The sequence below is a fragment of the Aythya ferina genome (genome assembly GCF_964211825.1).
Source record: "Aythya ferina genome assembly, chromosome: 11".
In the NCBI taxonomy this organism is placed as follows: domain Eukaryota; kingdom Metazoa; phylum Chordata; class Aves; order Anseriformes; family Anatidae; genus Aythya; species Aythya ferina.
In genome coordinates this window covers 15,994,336-16,015,249 of record NC_140307.1, presented here as the reverse complement: position 1 = coordinate 16,015,249, position 20,914 = coordinate 15,994,336, and the positions used below count along the sequence as shown (strand labels likewise).

Sequence of the window (20,914 nt, the reverse complement as noted above, 5' to 3'; positions counted from 1 at the left end):
GTACACAGATGTAGATAAGGTGCTCCAGTTGCCCTCTGGAGTCTGCATTAGCTATTTTGGGTGCCTAGGTTATAGAAGATGGTTGAAGTCACATCATACAAATATTCTGTTATACATATTGCATAAAAAATGCAATCAATTTTATAACATGTTGGATCAATTCATAGACATTACAGAAATGACAGCATAGAATTTAAGTATCTATACCAACAATTCAATACTAACTATACATATTTTAGTGTGTCCTTATACCGCAAAACAAGGAGATCATTTTTGGGGGGCTTGTTTTTCTGTGCAGAAGTTATTTTATCACTTTGTGTCCCCTTAAAAAGCCAGCTGTTAGCCCTATTTATCAGCAACTGCAAGACAAATTGGAAATCTTGACTCACTGGCTCAAATACATGGCATGGAAATGAACAGGTACAGTGAATTTCTTTTCACCATAGCACAGTTTACTAAACCCATTAATCAATTATAATCCCAGTTTTCATTCCTGCTTTTTTAGAAGCTGACCTTTTAAAGAAGAAAGCTATTTTACATACAGCTTTGCTTGGCTCCAGCTTTCAAATACAATTCGTTTAGAGGCATATTGGGAATTCCCCCAGTGCTTGTCCTTCCTATACTGTAAACAACTTGATATAAGACAAAGTAAACGTACAGCCATCTACTTTATTTTTACTGAGTCTTACTGCCCTCACATGTGCTTCCAACCTTCATTAACTTCCAGAGCATTCCGGTTTCACCAGAAGTACTGGAGATAAGTCAGATCACATTGAAGAACACACGAGTGTCCCTCAGTATTTTACAGTTCTGTCATTGCCTACTGCAAAATCTGTTCTTGATAACCAGCTGCAGCGACTAGCAGAGCTTCACCCAGTAAGAGATAAAGAGAAGAGACAACTGGCTTCCTCTTGGGTGGTATCTGCATTGTCTTGTACCATCATAGTATCAAGCAATTCTAGCAGAAGCTTTAAAAAGCAATGAAAATTGATTGAAATGATTTCATTGTACAAATTAAAGTCTCTGTTAACTACAATTATTGAAAAAGAGTGCAAATTTTTATTTTCCGCATAAAAAGATCATTCCCCTCACAAAATAAAATACACCACCATAAAAAAATATCAGATGTCTTACGCAACTTTTCAACCAAGATATTCCAATAAAACATTCTTTTAATCCTTGTCTTTTTAATAACATAAATAAGGCATTTGCTAGTTTATTAAATCACCAGTGTGCAATTCATTTTTATGAAACAGCAACAGTAAATAACTTAACACAAATGGAACAATCACATCTCCCAGCCTCCAGTGAAACGATATATGGAACATAATTACATGCAGTACACATTTTGCAAAGGATGTTGACTCAGTTCCAAGCTTAGCAAAACGTGATCAGGAAATAGATGTCTGGAACTTAATTGCAGTGTTTGACCCTTTTCAGTCTCAAAGCCTACTACTTGCCAAACATCATTTCAGCCTATAAGAGCGTTAAAGATCCTCTACTCCCCTGTAAAGAATTAACTGTTCCATAGAGAGATTTTTTTAGAATGTCACTGGCCTAATTTACACTGAAACTTATTTTTGTTATTCAGAAGGATTTTATTCTCTGAATAATGTATGCAGAGATTTCTAACATCAATATGAAACCAACAGCATCTGCCTTTGCTGCTTGAAATCTATGGAGGTAATTCAGGAGGAAACATGAAAGGAGATGATTTACTCAAGAAAGAAAGTTACTCTCTGCCTTCTCTTTCCATGTATCAGTCGGCTACTTGTTCTAGCTATATAAACAATACCAACTTATCAATCCATACACCTTCTGTCCCCACACGTTAATGAAACAGAGACCAGGTATGAATAATTTTTGGTCCAATTTAACTGAAATTCTTTTTGTCCTCACAAAAGTAGTAGCTCACAAAGTATATTAATTTATAAGTAGTTGAATCTGACTGAACTTCAACATAGCTTGGGTTATAGTTAGGTTCTGCAGTGCTAAGAATTTATTACAGTGCCCTGCAGCATCTTAACAGATGACATTTTTATTTTGAACTGTTCTCATTTTAAAGGTTTAATAAATTAGAAATTTGGAGTTTCTAATTGCCTTATATAAAACTGTAATGCTTGCAGAAAGACAAAGACTGTATTTTCATCACCATTCCCTACATTATAACGTTATTACATGTGCTAACTGGCAGTTTTATTTTAACTTCTGATCCTTCCTTCGCTGTCTGAAGTGCAGTTCCACACTGACTACAAAGCTGTAGTTATTTAAATAATAAAAAATAATAATAGAAGGCCATGCTCCCATCATCCAGACTGCATGTGCTCCCTTCCCTACCTTACACTGGCATTGAAGCTTATCCGATTTCAAGGTAAACCAACTCAGGAAGTTATATTTGAAGAAACCTACACATAATTTAGGAAGATTTGTTGTCTTTGAGTTTAAATTGCAACAGTAGCTTGTCACATTTCTGACTACAGAGTAAGGTATAAAGTATTTTACTCTACTGCTAGTAATTAGAAGTATTTTATTTTCATGAGGGGTAAGTAAATGAGTCTAGCTCACACTGATGAAATAAATAACACAGCTCGTAAAGGCATATACCAGAGGTAAAGAGCATGAACTAAAACGCTTGTTTTCTACATTAGAAAAAGCAAAGTGATGTGTTTACACTGACAATATGTACCTCATACAATAACAATACTGTTGTTGTTATGTAACAAAATTGTCTCAGAATAGTTAGTTATGGAAATAACCAATCCAAATAGCAATTAAATCTCAAAATAACAGAGCATGGCCTGTAATTAAAACAGGCTTCTACTTCCACCCACATTAGGCAGAGCAGCCTGAGTATCCTCACAGAGCACTTAGTCTTTATTAATTGTATCTTAATGAGGATTCCTATGACAAATTCAATATTGAAATTCAAATAAGACAATCAAATGGTACATAGTTTTGAATTAGCCTAAAATTAATAGTAACTGCCAAATGATGAATTCAAGAGTAAGCTGCCTGTCGTGACAGGTAACGTGTTCAGTTAACTGCAAAACCAAAGAGAACATAGTGCAACAAAATACTTCGCTAAACATACTTCAACAGGAGCCAAGAAATTTAAATAAAATGGAATAACATGCATCTATTTTGCACTACAACCTGTATCAAATTCCATCAGAAAACTAAAAATCAGATTTGTTTTCTGATAACCACTTTCTCATTACCAGAAAGTTCTGGGATATTTCTTAAGCCCCAAAGAATGCAGTTTCTTTACAGCCTACACATGGTAGTTTGTTATGCTTTGGATGACACCATCACCAGCCCCTCAGGAGACAGCAGACTGCTGGGGCAGATGTGTAAAACAAATTAAAAGCTATCAGAACTTCCAATTCTTTGCAGAGGATAAGCATCAAAGCAGCCAGGGTAGAGACTCACTCGTTTTATGCAGGCCCTGGTGATCTCTATTTGACCACTATCACTAACAAGATTTGAGAATTTTCTGGAGTCACTGCCCCAAATAAAATAATTACTTTTAAAAGATTAAAGAAGCCATTAACATGGATGGACTTTGCCTCAGCAATGCAATCTGTTCAGTGCTGGTGATCTGGCAAGGGCAAATAAAATTAGTCTGAGAACCAAGGAGAAAGACCGAGACTGGTGAATGCTGAGTGCAGTGCCCAAGCCCACAAGGACTTTTGAGGTGACAAGAGTCCCAGATGGAAAGGTCTATAGGCAACACTTGCACACAGCATTTTCTTCACGATTGAACTGGATATTTATGAAATTCTCAGCAAGAATCCCAAAGGTTTTACTAAAACAATTCTTAACCCTCAACAAAACTGAGCTCCCACAGGAGAGGGTGGAGTTCAGAAAAACTTCGTGTTGAGCTTAGCGGTAGCTCAGGAGCCTTAACATAGTTTGGCACATCAAGTCCCACTTCTGAAATGGAGAAGCACCTGAAGAATCTATATGCTCTAAGAAACATGCTTGAGTCCACTTGATATTAAATACAGCTTTTGTAATTTCTCAAGGAATGCTTGGGTCAAAATACAATCAAACCATTGCTTATATGAACACCTCTTGTGAAGGTGATAGCTCACAAATATCAAATTGATGGTTTTGCAACATATCCAATGCAACTTAGTAATTTAGTCATAAATACTGAATTATCTTTAAAAGTGCTGTAGTCTACTATAGAGATAGTTTGCATATTTCATGGAAGTTGGTCATAATAAAGGTATCTAATTTCACACCGACAAAGGTTAAGAAGACTGCCTTAAAGTTCTGAGAATCCATCCTACAATTTACAACTATATTTATTAAACAAATTATTAGTAATTAGTAAAAGAAGCAAATTAGTATTTACTTTTGTTTAAGTGAATCCCAAATGAACTCAAAACTGGGTACAAAGACAATGTACTTATAGAGTTCATTAGTTCCCATTGCCATGGAAAATGTTATTTACAGTGAATTTCAAACCCAAGGTTAGACTTAAATATTTGACTGAGACAAAATTGCACCAACACAGTTACATTTTCCACGCTGCAGTGCTATGAATCTTTGTTCTGTACAGACTTCTTGACAATCACAGTGAACAATGGCAGGAAATACACATTTTGCAGCAATGCAAAATCAACCTCTCCCAAGTATTTTGTTATACTGACATCCTTAAAATATCCTTAAAAAAAATTATTTTTATGATCCAAAAATCATCAGGATTGATAGTAGTCAAAAAACAAGATCCACCCACTCCCAATCCCCAAGAAAACAAAATAATCTCACAACATGATTACTGGTGCACATTATGAAATTGTTATGGAACACTCCATATCAAATACAGTAACAAACCATTTAAAAAGAAAAGCCTCCTAAGTCACAAATATGCACAGAAGTCTTCTATATTTATATGAGAACACTATAAAATCTTGTTTATTTTAGTAAAGAGAAAGTAGACAAATTTAACATTTAAACTCTGTATGGCTTAGAAGACGTGGTTCCCCTAACAATATACATGTACATGCTGAAAGGCACTAGAAGAATATGCTTGCTGTAACTTCCTGTAGTCAAATTTAGTAAATGCAAGAATGCAGAATTTTTATTCAGTTCTCTTGCAACATTTGATTATATCCTCAATATCCTGCTTTACAAATTTTCAGAATGGGCAGGGGTCACCTAATAAGCCATTTTTCAAAGGCTCTTTTGGACAATACTTTACAAGCGTGGCCCCAGGAATCTGACTTATTGTACTTTTTGAACCTCTTGAATGAAGGCTTAAGATTTTTTTCTTCAAGCAGTGGTCACCTATACAGTACAAACATGTCTAAAAAAATTAGTGAGCTTAGTTAAGAATACACACGTACAGTGTGCAACTACTAGTATTTTAAAGGTGGAGCTGACGAATACATATTAGCTTTAAATATCATTAATTAATTTTGAGTCCCTGCAGATTATTACAGTTTTAGACGGTATTTAGTACCTAAAAACTTAAAGAATCATGTTACTTTGTAATCAGTTTTCAGCAGCATGTTCAAGACAGACACTGTGGTGTCAAATCAAGAATATATGCCATAGTTCCACATATTTTTCTGTGTGTATGGTAGCAAGGAACTATTTTCAGCTCCATTTATTTTGCTGCTTTTGTTTATTGATAGTCCCCTCAAGCAGTTCTGTGGACCCAAAATGGCAGGGGAGGAAGAAGCAGTAGGAAAGAACTCAAGTCAGCGCTGCTGCCAAGGAAATATTATGTGCAACACAATTCCAGAGAAGTAGAAACATTCATATGAATTTTGGTTTAAATAACGCATTTAGCATCACTGAGAAACTCTGCAGCATAATCAAAGATAAAATGCAACTCACCATGGTAGCTTCTACTTGCCAAAATACCCTTCTTTCCTGCATGCCTTATCTCATTTTGGTCAAGCAAATGATGCAGGCAACCACACCAGTATTCCCACTTTCTTCCTAAAGAACGTACAAAGAAGTCAGCAAACAAATGGCAATTTACAGCAGCTGATAATCAGAAAAATAATGCTTATTTAACAAATGTATTGTTCACTTCCCTGTCCCTACCAAGGTTATTGCAATAGGAATCTTTCACTGTCGTCTTAAAATGGATTGCACCATTCTGGTACGACAAAATGAACTGCTATGAAATATAAAAGCAAAAAACTAAGCCCAAAACAGAGCTTCTACAGTGACAGGTCAAATCCTGCAGTAGTTTAACAGGACAATGATACGGATGGTTTAGGAACTTAATTAGCATCCAAGCTTTACAAAGCACAGATAAATTTAATGAGTACTACTACATCATCTGTCAGCTCTATGTTGCCACACGCAATAGGCATGCTGTTAGCTTATTAATAATTTTAGCTGGTTTCTTTGGTTGGCTACACTTAATTGGGTGAAGAACTAGCTGGATGGCAGTTCACAAAGAGTCATAGTAAATGCAGTTGAATCCAGCTTGTAGTGGGTCACCAGTAGCATTCCCCAAGGCTCAGTACTGGGCCAATTTTGCTCAACTTTTTTTTATCAATGATATTGATCAGAGGATCAAGTGTATCCTCACTAACAGACGATATCAAGTTAGGCAGGCCTGACTCAAAACTAGTGTGACCAGCAGGACTAGGAAAGTAATTGTCCCCTTGTATATGGCACTGGTGAGAGCACACCTCAAGCACTGCATTCAGTTTTGGGCCCCTCATTACAAGGAGGATCTTGAGATGGCCAAATGTGTGGACAAAAGACCAACAAAGCTGATGAAGGGACTAAAAAATAAGACTTATGAAAATAAGACTTATGATAAACTGATGAAGGAAAAAGGGTTGTTTAGTCAGGAGAAAAAGAGGCTGAGGGGAGACTTCATTGCTCTCTATAACTACCTGAAAGGAAGTTGCAGCAAAGAGGGTGTCGGTATCTTTTCTCATTTGGAAAGTGATATGATACAAGGAAACAGTCAAGTTGCACCATAGGATTTTTAGATTGGACATTAAGAACTTCTTCACAGACACGGTGGCCAAGCATTAGAACAGGCTGTCCAGGAAGTGGTGGAGTCCCCATGCCTGGAGGTATTCAACAGATACGTGGACATGGCACCGAGGGATACTGTTTAGTGTTGTAGCTTGGTAGGTCAGGTTTATGGCCAGACTTGATCTTGAAAGTCTTTTCCAACCTAGATGATTCTATGACTCTAATTGTTGTCAATTATGAGGCAAATTAAATTCTTGTTTTCTTTGCAAGGCCCTTATGTTCAGCATTTCAAAACAACTAAATGCCAGATGCTAATTCAGGGGGTGGGAGGGATGTTTACAGCTACTCACAGGAATGAGGTAGACAAGCCTCTGTTTCTGTTTTTAGTATGTTTACCTATTTAGGAAGGCAGGAGGCAACTGTCCAGCTGATTTTACTTCTGATTTTGAAGCTCTGGAGGGTCATGTGCCTGTGAGAATAGACAGAAAACCAGAACATGTTTTACTGTCTTCAAAAGTAACACTGTAAAGTACTACTCTGCATCCATTTATTTTCCGCACTACTCACCCCAAATTCTCAATCTATACCACTATCATGAAGAAAGAATTTTTCTTTCTTTCTTTCTTTCTTCCAGCTTTGACCATTCCCAGGATAGTGAGAAGCCCTGCACTATGCCACTGTTAAGATCACAATAGTTTGTCCATCAAGAACTTCAGCCATAGCCCAATCCAATTTAGATTAAATTAAACTTTCATTAGCAAATAGAAACACAGAAAGGAAGCTTTCTGGAAGGAAATGTTGTCTGACCCCTGACACACATTAATATGGATGCAAGGATCTTAAAAGATAACTTGACAAACCCAAATGGTATATTGTAAGATTCAGATTGCTTTACCATTGCAGAGATATGTATATCATATGACAACATTTTAGGAATGCAGTCCCCTTTACTGTTTGGTTCAGAGAACCAAAGACACTGTACCTCCAAATCTAGTTTAGACATCTAATTTTCCTCTAGTTTGACTGTACGTTCCATGTTGATGACAGAATTGAATGAATTACAACAGCTGATCCAGTACATTTAGTCCCTTTCTACTCATGAAATATTAACCTGCAGATTGAGATTTACTGATTTTGTTCAAAATATTTTATGATTTAAAATAAACGAATAACAGAGCAGTTGAAGATTGGTCTGAAATGATCCGCAATATTAAACTATGAATTATAGACTGGAGTGGTTCAAAACACTCTATGATAATCTTTTGATTCCTGAACGCACATGTAAGCATGCTGCACTTTATCAAGCATTTTATCTTATTTACCATTTAAAGATAATGAAAATGATGGTTAGCAATACTCTGACCAAATACAATTATTTCTGATCCCTGACTTCTCTCTTAGGTACCACTAAACAAGGTCTTAAAACATTACATCTTGTGAAGTTTTTATGGCTATCATTCTTATATTTGCTTTCTCCCAAATCTTTGAATATTTTATTCCTCCTCCTAGTTAAAGCATATGACATTATCTTCTCTATATACATTTTTCTTAACTCCATATATGTATATATATTTACTCATATTTATAGAAGCAAATACACATTTGTTACATACATTTTTTAATTAAAAACGAGACTAACGAATTATTTTTCTTTCTCTACTCTCTCTATTTTTTTCCTGGTATATACATTGCCCCACAAATTTATTTCAATATAGCACACCTCCACTGGATATTTTGAAGCCATAAGACTCTGCCTGTTTTCCAGGTTCAGTAGAGTTTTTCACCAGTTTGCATGTGTCAACCACCTAACACACTTCAGGGACTATCGAAGGCCAAGTTTCCAGTAAAATCCACAAATACAGGAAAACAGCTTTGGTAACTTGACCAGGAGGAGGTAAGCAACCTCCATGTTCTTAGAGTATTGGGAAGTAGGAGCGCTCACACAATCTGACATTTAGGAGTGTAAAACAAATGTGTAACTCCATGCAGATAGGCCCTTACACCTGCATTTTTACAAATGCCTGTTGAAGTCCATAGAAAAGCTGTATCGACATTCTAAGATATTGCACCTTTGATTCCCAGCAGTACAAAACCAATCAAAAATGCCAAATTCATTAGGTTTTTAAGAGATAGTCCAGATAGTTCTTTCACTCTTGCTGAGGCCTTTGTTCCAGACCTCTCAATATGACTACCCAGACTCCAATTTCACTGTAGTGTTTACATTGTTATGTGCAGATCAAACAAGTACACACACTTATCTAAAATTCTCCTAGCTGAAGAATGGTGCTCCAGATCCCAAAGTTTGTCCGATTCCTTTCCACCAGCAACATTTCATTCACAACACACATCACCGTCACACACACGACCCATTGAGAACCAGTGGTGTGTCATTAATGCCGTCAGCAGAAACAATGAGAGCCCAAGCCCGCTGCACTGCTTGGATGCCCTCACATCCTGCCAAACTGCTTGACACACAAAAAACTCAGTTAACGCTTCTAGAAAGAGCACGTGGAAGTACTAGTTATAGTCCTGAGTTCTGCCCATGGAAGTGCCCATTTGTTCCTCTCAAGGGCCATTAAAAAGAGCCGGTTACATTGCACTTCAAATATAGCCAGAAGAAAGCTCCCTCTAGATAGCAAAAATGTGAGCTTAAAAACAACTACAAAAAAAGGAGTATGTAAGAGATTGTGAGAGAGAAAAATCTCTTCTGATATGTTTCCCTCCTGCTAAAACCATCCCTGGACACTTGCACGCATCCACTGGATGTAAGACAGGCTGGGGAAATGAGAGGAAACGCACTGGTCTCGTGTTCATCGGGCAAAACTCATGCAACAGCACAAACAATAGATAAGCAGTCACAAAAATCTTCCTTCAATGCACAGGACACAGCAAAAGCCATAGCTGTCTCTGATTGTGAACTACAGATTCTAATGAAGTTGTAATTGCAAATACAAGTGATAAATTTGACCTCTGTATTCAATTCTACACTCAGTTACTTGATGAGCATGTCAAAATTATATACACAATGCGAGAAAAACAAATGACACTAGATTCAAACTGAAGAAATCACTAGAGAGTCTTCATGGAAAGAACATCAAACATTTCCAGGAAGTTCCTATAAAGGTAATTAATGATTTCAAAATTACATGTCTTATTTATGCCATAACCAAGATGTTAAAATCTCTCCCTAATCATTAGAGAAGGTTTCAATGTTAGTAATACCTTGAAATTATTACAGTCAAGTTAAGTATTGTATGTTCTTGCATTTGATTATATGACCCCTAATACCAATACACTGGTTATATCACTGTCTAAGCTCTGATTTACTGCATATTTACAGTTTAAGCTCTTGGTAGCATGTGTCAATTTGGGGCGGCAGTTTGCTTCCTTGTATAAAGTTCTAATTTAAGACTGATAAAAGATCTCCACTATGGACATCACTGCTTGCTCTTAGCATCTGCAGTGACAGCTCAAGCAATCAGAAGTCACAGAAAACACAACTTCCCCCCTAAAGCGCACAGGAAAGTCTTCTACACCTTCATGTCCTGCACGTGTTTACTTCCATCACTTGAATTTAACCATTGCAAGATGATAGCAAAGTTACAGCAAGTGCTGTTAGTCATTTCCAAATGCCTTTCAAATTTGACTTCGTGAAATGCCTAACACAAACATACCGGCTTGCCCCCTACTTTAACTAGTTGCTACATTAACAGATTTGCACCTAAATGAGAAGAGTTAGGCATTGCACAGCTAGAACCAGTTGTAGTGACAGAAAGGGTATGTGCAGCAGGGAGAGACTAGAAAACACGTTAACATTCCTCTAAAAGCCATAGCCATGTCATTTAATTAAATATTACCACCTATGTAGGTATTTGACAGCTTGTGAAACAGCTGAAGACATAGCTGAAAGCAAGGAAGAAAAAAATTCCTAGCTAAACTAGTCTGTACTGTCTCAAGAATTATGCTAAAATCCAGTAGCTTTAAAAGGCTGGATTCTTCTTTCTTCTCTATTGCTCTGCTTTGGGCTACTTAGTGCCATTCATTCCTTTCCACTCACACTGATGCTCATCTAAGTGGTTTGAGAGCCACTGGCTCACTCAGCCAACAGAAGTCCTCCTACTTTTCTTTTGTAGAAAACAATTTTGTGCTGGATGAATCAAATCACCAAAATGTCTGTAAAAACACCACAGCTGGTACAAAGTAGGCAGCACGAAGCAAGTGGGGTGAAGAATCTCTTCTCTTCGGTGCCAGTGACCTTCAGGATTAGCTCTTTTGTAGATCCACAGCTTCAGTGTGCTCCAATGCAGCTGGCTACAGGGCAGCCCACTGCAATTGCACCAAGGGCAAACAGCAAGGCTGCTCTGCAGAGCTGGTGCCCTGCTGGCCCTGGGGGAGCAGGCAGCTACGCTCGGATGTGGTGACAGCTGAAAAACCACTCTTGACCTTTAACAGTACAAAAGTAAGCTGGGGCTTAGGTCCAAGGGCCTTATGTGCATGCTGTACACAGCTTGTGTTTCAAAGAAATTTTTTAATGCACGTCTGCACATTTCTTAGCAATCATACAAATGCTGTGGAAATAGCAACAATCCTACCTGGCCTAGAAAACTGCTGCAACAACAGTGGATTCACACATCTCCCTTTTCATTACTACCCAAGGAATGTTTTACCAAGAGTAAGGAAAAAAAAAATCATTTGACTGCATAGGCACACATCATTAATCTGACTCTTGTGTTGTCAGAAATGCAGCCATATCATGTCTCTGTAAACAGGACTGAGAAACACCGGATCATAAAAATTGTGTGTTGTTTTTTTTTTTCCCCCAACACCGTGAACACCTACACTTTATTATATACATACTTAAACCACACAAACAAAAAAAACCCCAACCCCATCATCAAATAAGTAACTTTTTTCTCTCTTGCCATTGCAAAGTCAAAATTCTCAAATTGGTTAAAAGGATTGTCTTGGAAGGTGAAAACAGCATGGAACTGAACTCAACTCCAAAAGTAGGTCTTGACTATGTAACATAATTATACACTTGTATTAAAATACAGTACAAAATAGGAACCACAGGACCTCCAATATGTGGAAAACGAATGGAAAAATAGAGCTACGTTTTATATTCAAATAGCCTAGCCTGATAATCACAAACAGCTCCTGTCCAACTTCATGAAGAACGTGTTTTAAACACAAAGGTGTCTCATTTCAGTTATTAGCTCAATAAAGGCTCATTCTGTAGCCTTGCTTTCATTAAAATAGTAAGCTTTGGGAAATAAAATGATGCCACATAGCCACACCTACAAAAGCACCAAGACAATTCCAATTTTATTCATTTTTCCCCTCAGTCAGCTAATTGTAGGATTTCCAATTTACTTTCTGAAACATTAATTTTGTGTTCTTATGTTATGAAAAATTAAACAAGAGCTACATAAAATGCTCAAGTACAGATTACTTGTGAACTAAAACATGAATTTGTGAAGAATACTGAGAGATTGAATACGATTTGCCATGATTTTGTCAGCATGTGAATTCACATTTTCTTACAAAGTCTCAAGAATTGCACTGTATCCTAAACCACAAATGTTAAACTATAACCTATTTTTTTCCTCCCTCACATTACTATTAATATAAAACATTAAAATTTTGTCAATAATACGAAGTCAGCAAATGCATCAATATATGTTTCAAAACAGTTATCATTAAAAAAAAATCAAGTTTTCATTTATCAAGTCCTGAAGTTACGAGTTTAAACCCATACAAATCTACTCACGTGATTACTTTTACGGCCTCCATTACATAGTTCACACAAAAGCAAGCAGCACCTCGTCACCAGCGTGGCAGTGTTTCTGAGATCTTTTAGAACACACAGGAAGAAATCCTAACTTCATTAAGGTCAGAGAGTTTTCTATGAACTTCATCTATAAATATCCTTTAAATACCACGACCTCTGTTAATAAGCAAGCAAAAATCTCAGGAGAAGATCAAACAATACCTCTCACCTTTAATCGATGCTAAAATTAACTGACTTTCACCTGTAGATTCTCTTTGTTGTGGTTAGGAAACATTATTCATATTATAACGTGTTTAAATTTGAAGTATTTATTTATATATGCTCATGCACGTGTGCACACATATATATAAATCTACCTCCCTTGTTCTTCATTATTGTTTCCCATGAGCCTCTCAGACTTTGGTACAAGAAGGTAGATCTTGAGCTGGTGCCAAATCACTAGTTATCTGACTAATCAACGTTCCTATTCACAATTCTTTTTGACATGGGGGCAAAGATGTTGTGGGCATACAATATGTTGCCTTTTACTGTCTTAAATAACATCCTTCATTCATTTCTAGTTGATAGAAGATGAAATGCATTTTAATTTCCAACTATTTTTAATTACCTGCAATAAGTTCCTGTGAGAAGTTGCTTACAAATTTTGTACACTTGCAAAAAGATCACAACAGTGGCTGAACAAAGCTGTATTACTAACTTTCTCTGAAAGCTATCAGCGAAGCAGTTTAGAAGCACATAGACACTGTAGTGATAGAGTACATTAGGAAAAGCTGTTGCGAGAGAGCTGTACAAACTTTAGCAAATAAACAGAATACATTTTAATTACAAACTGAGCTGCTCTCTCTTCCAAAAGAATACAAAATGCAAGCTATTCAAATTATTCTTTTGTACCCTGCAACAACCACCCAGTTTGCTGACTTCATAGGAAAAACACTGCCACCACTTTACCCTTCTAGACTTATTTTCAATACTTCGATTTCACACAGACAGCTCCACAGCTCCACTGTTACAAATAATAATGCAATTTCACTTTTAAAAGGGTTGTATTTTGTTCACAATACCACACACCTCTAGGTACCTGGCAAGCTCCAAAATACAGCTACTACGCTATATTTCAAAGTACCTGTTCAGGTGTGACAGGCCTTTTCTGGTCACTACTGGATGAGCAAAGTGCAACACGGAGCTAGAGCACACACTAGGTACTGCTGCCTGAAGACGCGCAGCATAAAGCCTTGGTGATTTCGTTTCATCTCATAAGACCTGTATTTCTTTAAATCCCCCTTATCCTACCAAATAAAGCAGTTTTCTAGTTGCCACTCTCCCAATAATGCATGGTAAAAGACTCCGAGGTTTGTGAGAGCTTCTGTACCAACTAGGAACCTGGTACTGCTTTAGATAACCAGAGAAGCACCATTTCTCCACAGTCAGCTTCTTCAAACTGAGCATTTAGAAGAAAGGAGGCCTACAGTCTGGCTCATCAATACAGTATGGCTGAGCCAGGGTAATTTCAACTGACTGCATTCGGCAAAGCTCTGTGAGTTTTGCCCATCTGTGCTTCTTACCGGCAGCTTCCAGGGTGAGGGGTGGGTGGCAAAAGGAACAGAGAGCAGCACAGACACTGAGAGCTACAGAAGCCTGCGCCTTGCTAACCAAATCCTTCTGCATCGTGAAATGCCAGCCGAGCAGATCTGACCTCTGCACAAGAGAAGATGATTAAGGAAAAGGAAAAATGACTAGGGGAAATACTCCGTATGACTTAATGAGGTGGGGGAGGGAGAGAGAACATATTTTGAACCACAGACAATAACTCTCATCACTCAAAATATGTATGTGTAACTATAGCTTAGATGTCATTGAACATTTTCCAAAAAATAATTACTCAAAATCTGCTTGTTAGATGAAGACAAAAAAGAATTAAACCATCTTTCTTGTTTTTCAGAGATGTTCTAAGAGGAAAACATGATGATTATATGATGAGCTGTCGCTCAGCTACAGCCCACTCTGTTCTATTATTGCTCACTCCAGCTGCTTAAACATTCAGTCAGCTCAGCTACCTTTTATATTCATTACATGCAGAAATTCTCAGATGTCCCTTATCACACAGGGCAGTCCCTGCCCTCACAGTCCAACCCGATTTGCTCTCTTTTTGCTTTATTGGAATTTCAGATTGAATTGTCAAAGAGAATAGGAACCCTGTTTCCCTGTCATTTGAATTCCTGCACCACATACATTTTTCTCTGCCCTTCCTTTTGCTCTCTAGAAGACTGAGGTTATGCGGTACAGTTCACCATTTGCATATCAAAAGCAACAGCACTTTATGCAAAAAAGAAAAGCAACCAGTCTTCTGCTTTCAGAAAGAGCTTAAGACATGAAAAGCACTTCCTTCCTCTGAATCTTTAACTCCAAATTCAGGTGTAGCTTAGCCCATCAAGAGCCGTTCAGATAAATGTCTTAAAACTGAAGAAGCTCCCCCAGTGCCACTCTTACCTGACACTCACTTGCCAGAGATTGCTTTCTTTCCAAACCCATTTCCCCTAAAGCAAATAAAACTTCAGTCCTAAATCAATGAACAAAATTATGAAAGAGACTCAAAAACATTCAAAAATCATAAAGAAACGATTCTTGTTTATCTCTAGTTACGTACAACTTGTGCGAACGGCACTACCCCTCCTACTGAGGTATTTCAACACTTTTTTCAAGCTGGCCAGCATGATTTCAAAGGTGTCAGAATTTTTTATTAAAAAGAGCAGAATGACTCTCTGCTGTACCTTATACAGTCTAAGAAGAGAACAGAGATACAGAGCATTATTTCAGGTTTCTGTAACTTCTTACTAAGGTAGCAACTTTTCCCTAATTTTCTGTAGGAACGAGCCTTTTCTGAAGCAGAATGTCCAGCATCAACGTTAAGAACACGCACACAAGCTACTAATGCAGAATAGTTAGCACATAAACTTTAAGCTAACTGAATTTGTGATAATCCCCTTCATCAAGCTCCAAGAGACAGGCTGGATGCTATATTACTGTGTCCCATTTTTCTGAACAGGAGGCAGAAGATATTTAAGCACAAGCTATATAACCTTCAGAAGAAAGGTGGGATGAAGGATACCAGCTATTTGTCACCTTGTGAGGCACACTAACTGGCCATCTATATGTTTTTCCACTCATCTACACTATTCATCCCGTATATGAATGCACAAAGGCTCTATAGGGTAAGAGAGGGATTCAGCCATGTCCCCTCTCCCCAGTAACAGGACTGATCCGTGACATCAATGTCAATGACTTCCCATCTAGAATCACACCTGGCCACCTACACAGCCTAGACAGAGCGGCAAGGGGCAAGCAGCAGAATGCATGACTCAGAGAAATACCAGCTGCTTACCACAGCCTCCCTGCTCTCAGTACCCACAGCAGTGGGTGGCATCTGAGCTGTCCTTGGCCCTGCCAAATCCCTCTTCAGTTACGTCCCACCATTACAAAAGTTGATGTGTTTCCAAACACTACCAGGAAAATACACTGACCAGTTCACGCATAACCAGTTTCATAAAGCAGATTTGTCTGCTTCAGATGGTTTAAAAGAACAGCAGCTAGCAGACAATTCTTCTGCTCAAGAGAACCACGTTATATCGCAAGTACACTGGATCGCGTATTCATTTGAATCGTAGCGGCCAAACAAGCTAGTTTATCATTCCTGAGTCACCCAAAACCTTTCTTAAACCCTCAGAGATACCTGAAATATATCCTCATATGTTCTCAGTTAGCGTCAGATGATTTAATAAATTGTAGTGGATCAGAAACAAGAACCGGGCTTTAAAATGAGCCAGTCTCAGCAAACTACCTTCCATTTTTTATATATTTCTTTCTTACTACAAGTCTAAAGCACACAGTGTAAAGGCATGCTCATTTAACATCACAAAAAAAAATGTTTAGGAGTATGTTGATATTGTCATAGAAATCTTACTATTAATCCTTTTCCATTTTAAAACCCATTTTTATCAATTTCACAACCATTTCCTGTACCAGTGCTCTGCCTCCCATGAAGCCAACAGTCACCCGACTACATGTTCTCACAGAAGCAAGAGGATAGAGGATCCATAAAAGATTGAGATCTCAAATGCAGAAATAATACTATTGCCACCATAGTCGGTAACCCTTAAGGGGTTACAACTCATTTGGGAGGCTATATTCCCTCTACTGCACTTTAGCTAATAAAAGTGAGAGCCTCCTACCAGTATTAGGTGAACTTTGCTGCTGAAGTCATACATCCTACGGTGAATAAATAGTTCTCTCCTTAACGGTTGCCAAATCAGACATGGAATTTCTTATGAAGTATTTGAAGAGAACTACAGTCATCTTTCTAAAAGGATCTGCTTTTGTGGATTCTCGATCTATCTTGATTCTTCCAAGACACTGCAAATCTCCTACATCCCACACAGCTGGAGGAGAGTCAGAGCTCCTGGCTTCCCCACAGTTCGGTCTGACTGGACTTGCTCGTTCAGACCCCAGCCTAAGTCAAGTAACCATATTCAATACACTAATCCTACTCACTGGCCGTCTACACCGCATACAAATGAAACAATAGGAATTACCTATAAGACTTTATAAACTGTTAAGAGATAAAAAGTGCAAAGATAAATAGCAATCGACACTTGGCAAATACCAAGGTGATCTAAAGTAGCTTGGCTAACCTCCGACAGGCTCCAGGACTAGTCAAATTCAACCCAAAGCTGACTGGATATACGTGTGTTAGAAGTGAACATTTTTCACAGCTCTATTTGTCGTGAAGCACACAGCAGAAACTTAATATTCACCATTCAAACAGCATACACAAACCTCTTCAAAAAAGATCACAAGTCAGCTGTCAAAACAATCTTTTCTGTTCTGCACCATCCCCAACGCGGTCCTGCCTTGGCGTCTGCCTGCCTGATGTATTCAGAGGTTGTTGCTGGAGCCACTTCCTCTTGCCTGTCCTCTTTAACTAATGTCATTCAGCGGAATAAAATAAACTATTTCTGCAATAGCAGGAAGGCACATAGTGAACTCTGGAATACCAAATATACCGATTCACTTCATTCAGCGGACACAAATTTTACCCAGAGTACCTCGCTGTCACTGACTGACACAGAAACAGACCAAATAATTCAGCAGCCACACCTGCACCCGGAACAGTCTGTCTTGTTCAGGACTGAGGTCATCCGCAGAGCGGAGTTTTGCAGCGCAGCTGCGGTACTTTACATAAACGCAGAGCTTCCCTGGAAACTGGAGTGCCTGCTTCTTCCACCGCCACCTTCTTTTATTTTCATATACCTTTCCTATATACTTTGGGCAAATATATATTTCTGTCCCCAACTGTCTTCCATCAGCAGCTGTTTTTTCTAATTTGAGAATGAACCACAGCACAAAATCATTTCCTATCGGAAACAACATATCTGGCTGATGATTTCAGTAGGATATTAACATAAGGTTCTTGCCTGTTTTTATGGCATAAGAAATAAAAATGCAAAACACCTAACACCACTTTTTCAAAAGCCACCAAGACAGCTTTAAAGGAGCAGTACCTACCAGTACAGATAAGATGTGACACAGACCCATCTTTCATGCTTACATGGTTATACCCTTTTGGTGGCAAAGTGACCGGGGCTCGCACTCACTTCTCCATAATGCCAAGTTCCTCCTCCACCCCATCCCTTACACTGAACAAACTGCTTACAGCGATGAAGAATAGTCATCGCCATTATTCATGTGCTAGATGTGTACTTGCTTCACAATATCCTTACTGGTTTGCTTCTGCTGGAAGCATTACTCAGTACAGACCTCCTCAGTGCTTGCCAAATCCCACTCTGAATGTTTCCCAAGCTAAGCCCGGGGGGTATGAAATTCACATTTAATGTACAGGATAGCCAACCTTACCTCTGTTAAATGGAAGCTAAATTTTTTGCAACACAAATAAGCATTTAGTAGAGCCCAAGATAATATATATCCACATGTAATTAACCTACATCAAAACAGATCAAAGCCCTCATTTTGTGAATAGCTCTGTATGAGTGCACCTTTTTTTTTTTTTTTTTTTTTTTTTTTTAAACCAGGTTGCTTAAACAAGTCATAAAAGATAAGTTGCAGGTATTTCAGTATCAGCCAGTGTAGGTATCCTAACTGAGCCAAACCCCCTCGCTGGAGGTAGCTGAGAACCCTGCTCCACCATGCATTCTTAGTGAGACCCATTCAAATTCTCATATCAACTGACAGAATAAACACAAAGTCCAACAACAACAAAATAAATGCACATTTCAACACATCAAAATAATGTGGGACTTCCGTTCTTCTCTAACCAAGTTCCTGTGCATATGTAAAAGAGGATGAAGAAGTGAAGTTTTAAATTTCAACTACAGACTGTGTTACAAGCAGCATCAAAAGACGGAAACGTGTCTCTGCCCATTCAGCTGAATGTTACCTTGTCAACTGTTATTAAAATAAGCTTACTGAAACAAGTGGCAAAATCACTGCTGGCTTCAATAACAAAGAATCCACTCTGAAGAAAAAAAATACATATACAAATATATACACACATATATAAGGAAGGAGGTTGTTTTGCACATTTACTAAGTGAGCTTGTATTACATCAGCTTTTGCATCAAAGCTGGTAGCACAAAGAGGAAAGCAAAGCCTACTGTTTTGTGGGCAGATGTAATCAAGCTGAGCATCTTCGACTACTTGGCAGTGGAGGGCAATGACAGTTCTTCACCTCAACTCACACGCTTTGTGTTCTTTTCCTCTTGCTTGTACATCCTGACACATTAGGAGTCAGCCTGCATTCCAGCGGGACACGAAGCAACACTTGCCTCAAATCTCCCTCTCTTCTCCCTTCACCCCCCTCCTTCTCTCAATGGTCCCAGCTATTGCAGGCAAAAATCAAAACTTATCAAAGTGGAAAGGAGGGGGAGGAGAAATCCTGGGAATTGAAAAAGGCACATCTAAACAATGATAAGTGGGTCATAAATTTGCACGCTGTTCAAAGAACAGCTTTATTTTAGGTGTAGCATAGCAGATATTTATCCATACACAGAGCTGACCTGGAATGATTATTACTGAAGGTGTCTGCCCAGTGCCATGGGGAGGTACTTCATTGGGACTCCAGCCCCATAAAGGGGCACGCTGCAGTTGAATTACATGCTCAACGCTCTTAGCTTTCTATTCCACATCAGTCCATGCATGTATTTTATAAGGATTCTAAAAACTTATGTACGTAACTTCACTCTTCCGTGTCCATTTCCCACCTGTAAAACGGGAATAGTGACACTAAGGTTCATAAAAAATGCAGATGTGGACTGAAGAGAAGTTGTATCACTTTCTGTACACATAACCCAGCCCTGGAATTCCTCCCAATCAAATCTTGCGTGTTTCATTCTCTTATCTGCAACACAAGATGTACACCACATCTACACTCTGCACTGAGTTCCTTTACACTAACAAGCACAAACATACTCTACTGCCTCTAAAAAGTTGTTTTTTGCAGTGCTCATTTGTACAGTGGAGCATCATTTGCAAGTGACTTTCATATTCTGCTGTCATGGGAAAAACATTTTTTCCACAAATTGAGTTCTTCCACAGCCTTCTCGTAAAGAAACACACTTCAACAGAAAACATTAAAGAACAGAAAATATTAAAGAAAATGTATTTACACAGGGAAAATACCATAAACTTCACTGACATATCTAATCTATTACCAAGACCCACCAGCATACACACAGTGCGTGTTGTAAGAAGTTTTCCTAGTAGGAAGTTTCTCAAATCTGCCCTGCTGTAGAGCATAAACATACATCTGTACATTGGTTGTATCAAAATCCATCAAAAAGCCACCAAATAAGCCATGCTATTAACTGAAGAACCCCCCTCCACACCCCTCCATTTTTTCCCTTCATTCTGTAACCATTGGGATAAATTAATAAAGAGAAAATAGTGGTATGTTAGATTCTGATATTTCTAGATATTTATTTTTTTTTGCCTTCTTCACCAAAAGGCTTAAGGAAGATGTTACAAAGCATCTAATCTACACTAAAAGTACCTTGTGGTAGACTGGAAAAAATGAAACATCATGCTAGATTGTTATGTACATAAGATTATTGCAAATACTTTTTGTTCATCGTCTCACATATTCTTTGACTAGGT

General features: G+C 38.2%; 1 protein-coding gene across 7 annotated transcripts in view; it reads right to left on the bottom strand.

Moving 5' to 3' along the window:
• The window catches only part of OTUD7A (OTU deubiquitinase 7A), a 118,271-nt gene that overhangs the window by 60,851 nt on the left and 36,506 nt on the right, over positions 1 to 20,914 (bottom strand). For 6 of the 7 annotated variants that reach the window (XM_084532423.1, XM_084532422.1, XM_084532421.1 and 3 more), the window contains 2 exons: positions 7,357 to 7,429; positions 5,851 to 5,955 (listed from right to left, as the gene is read on the bottom strand). The exons of the other annotated variant lie outside the window; for it this stretch is intronic. The gene's annotated coding sequence lies outside the window, so the exon portion shown is untranslated. The remainder of the gene's footprint in view (positions 1 to 5,850; positions 5,956 to 7,356; positions 7,430 to 20,914) is intronic. 7 annotated transcript variants of the gene reach the window in all.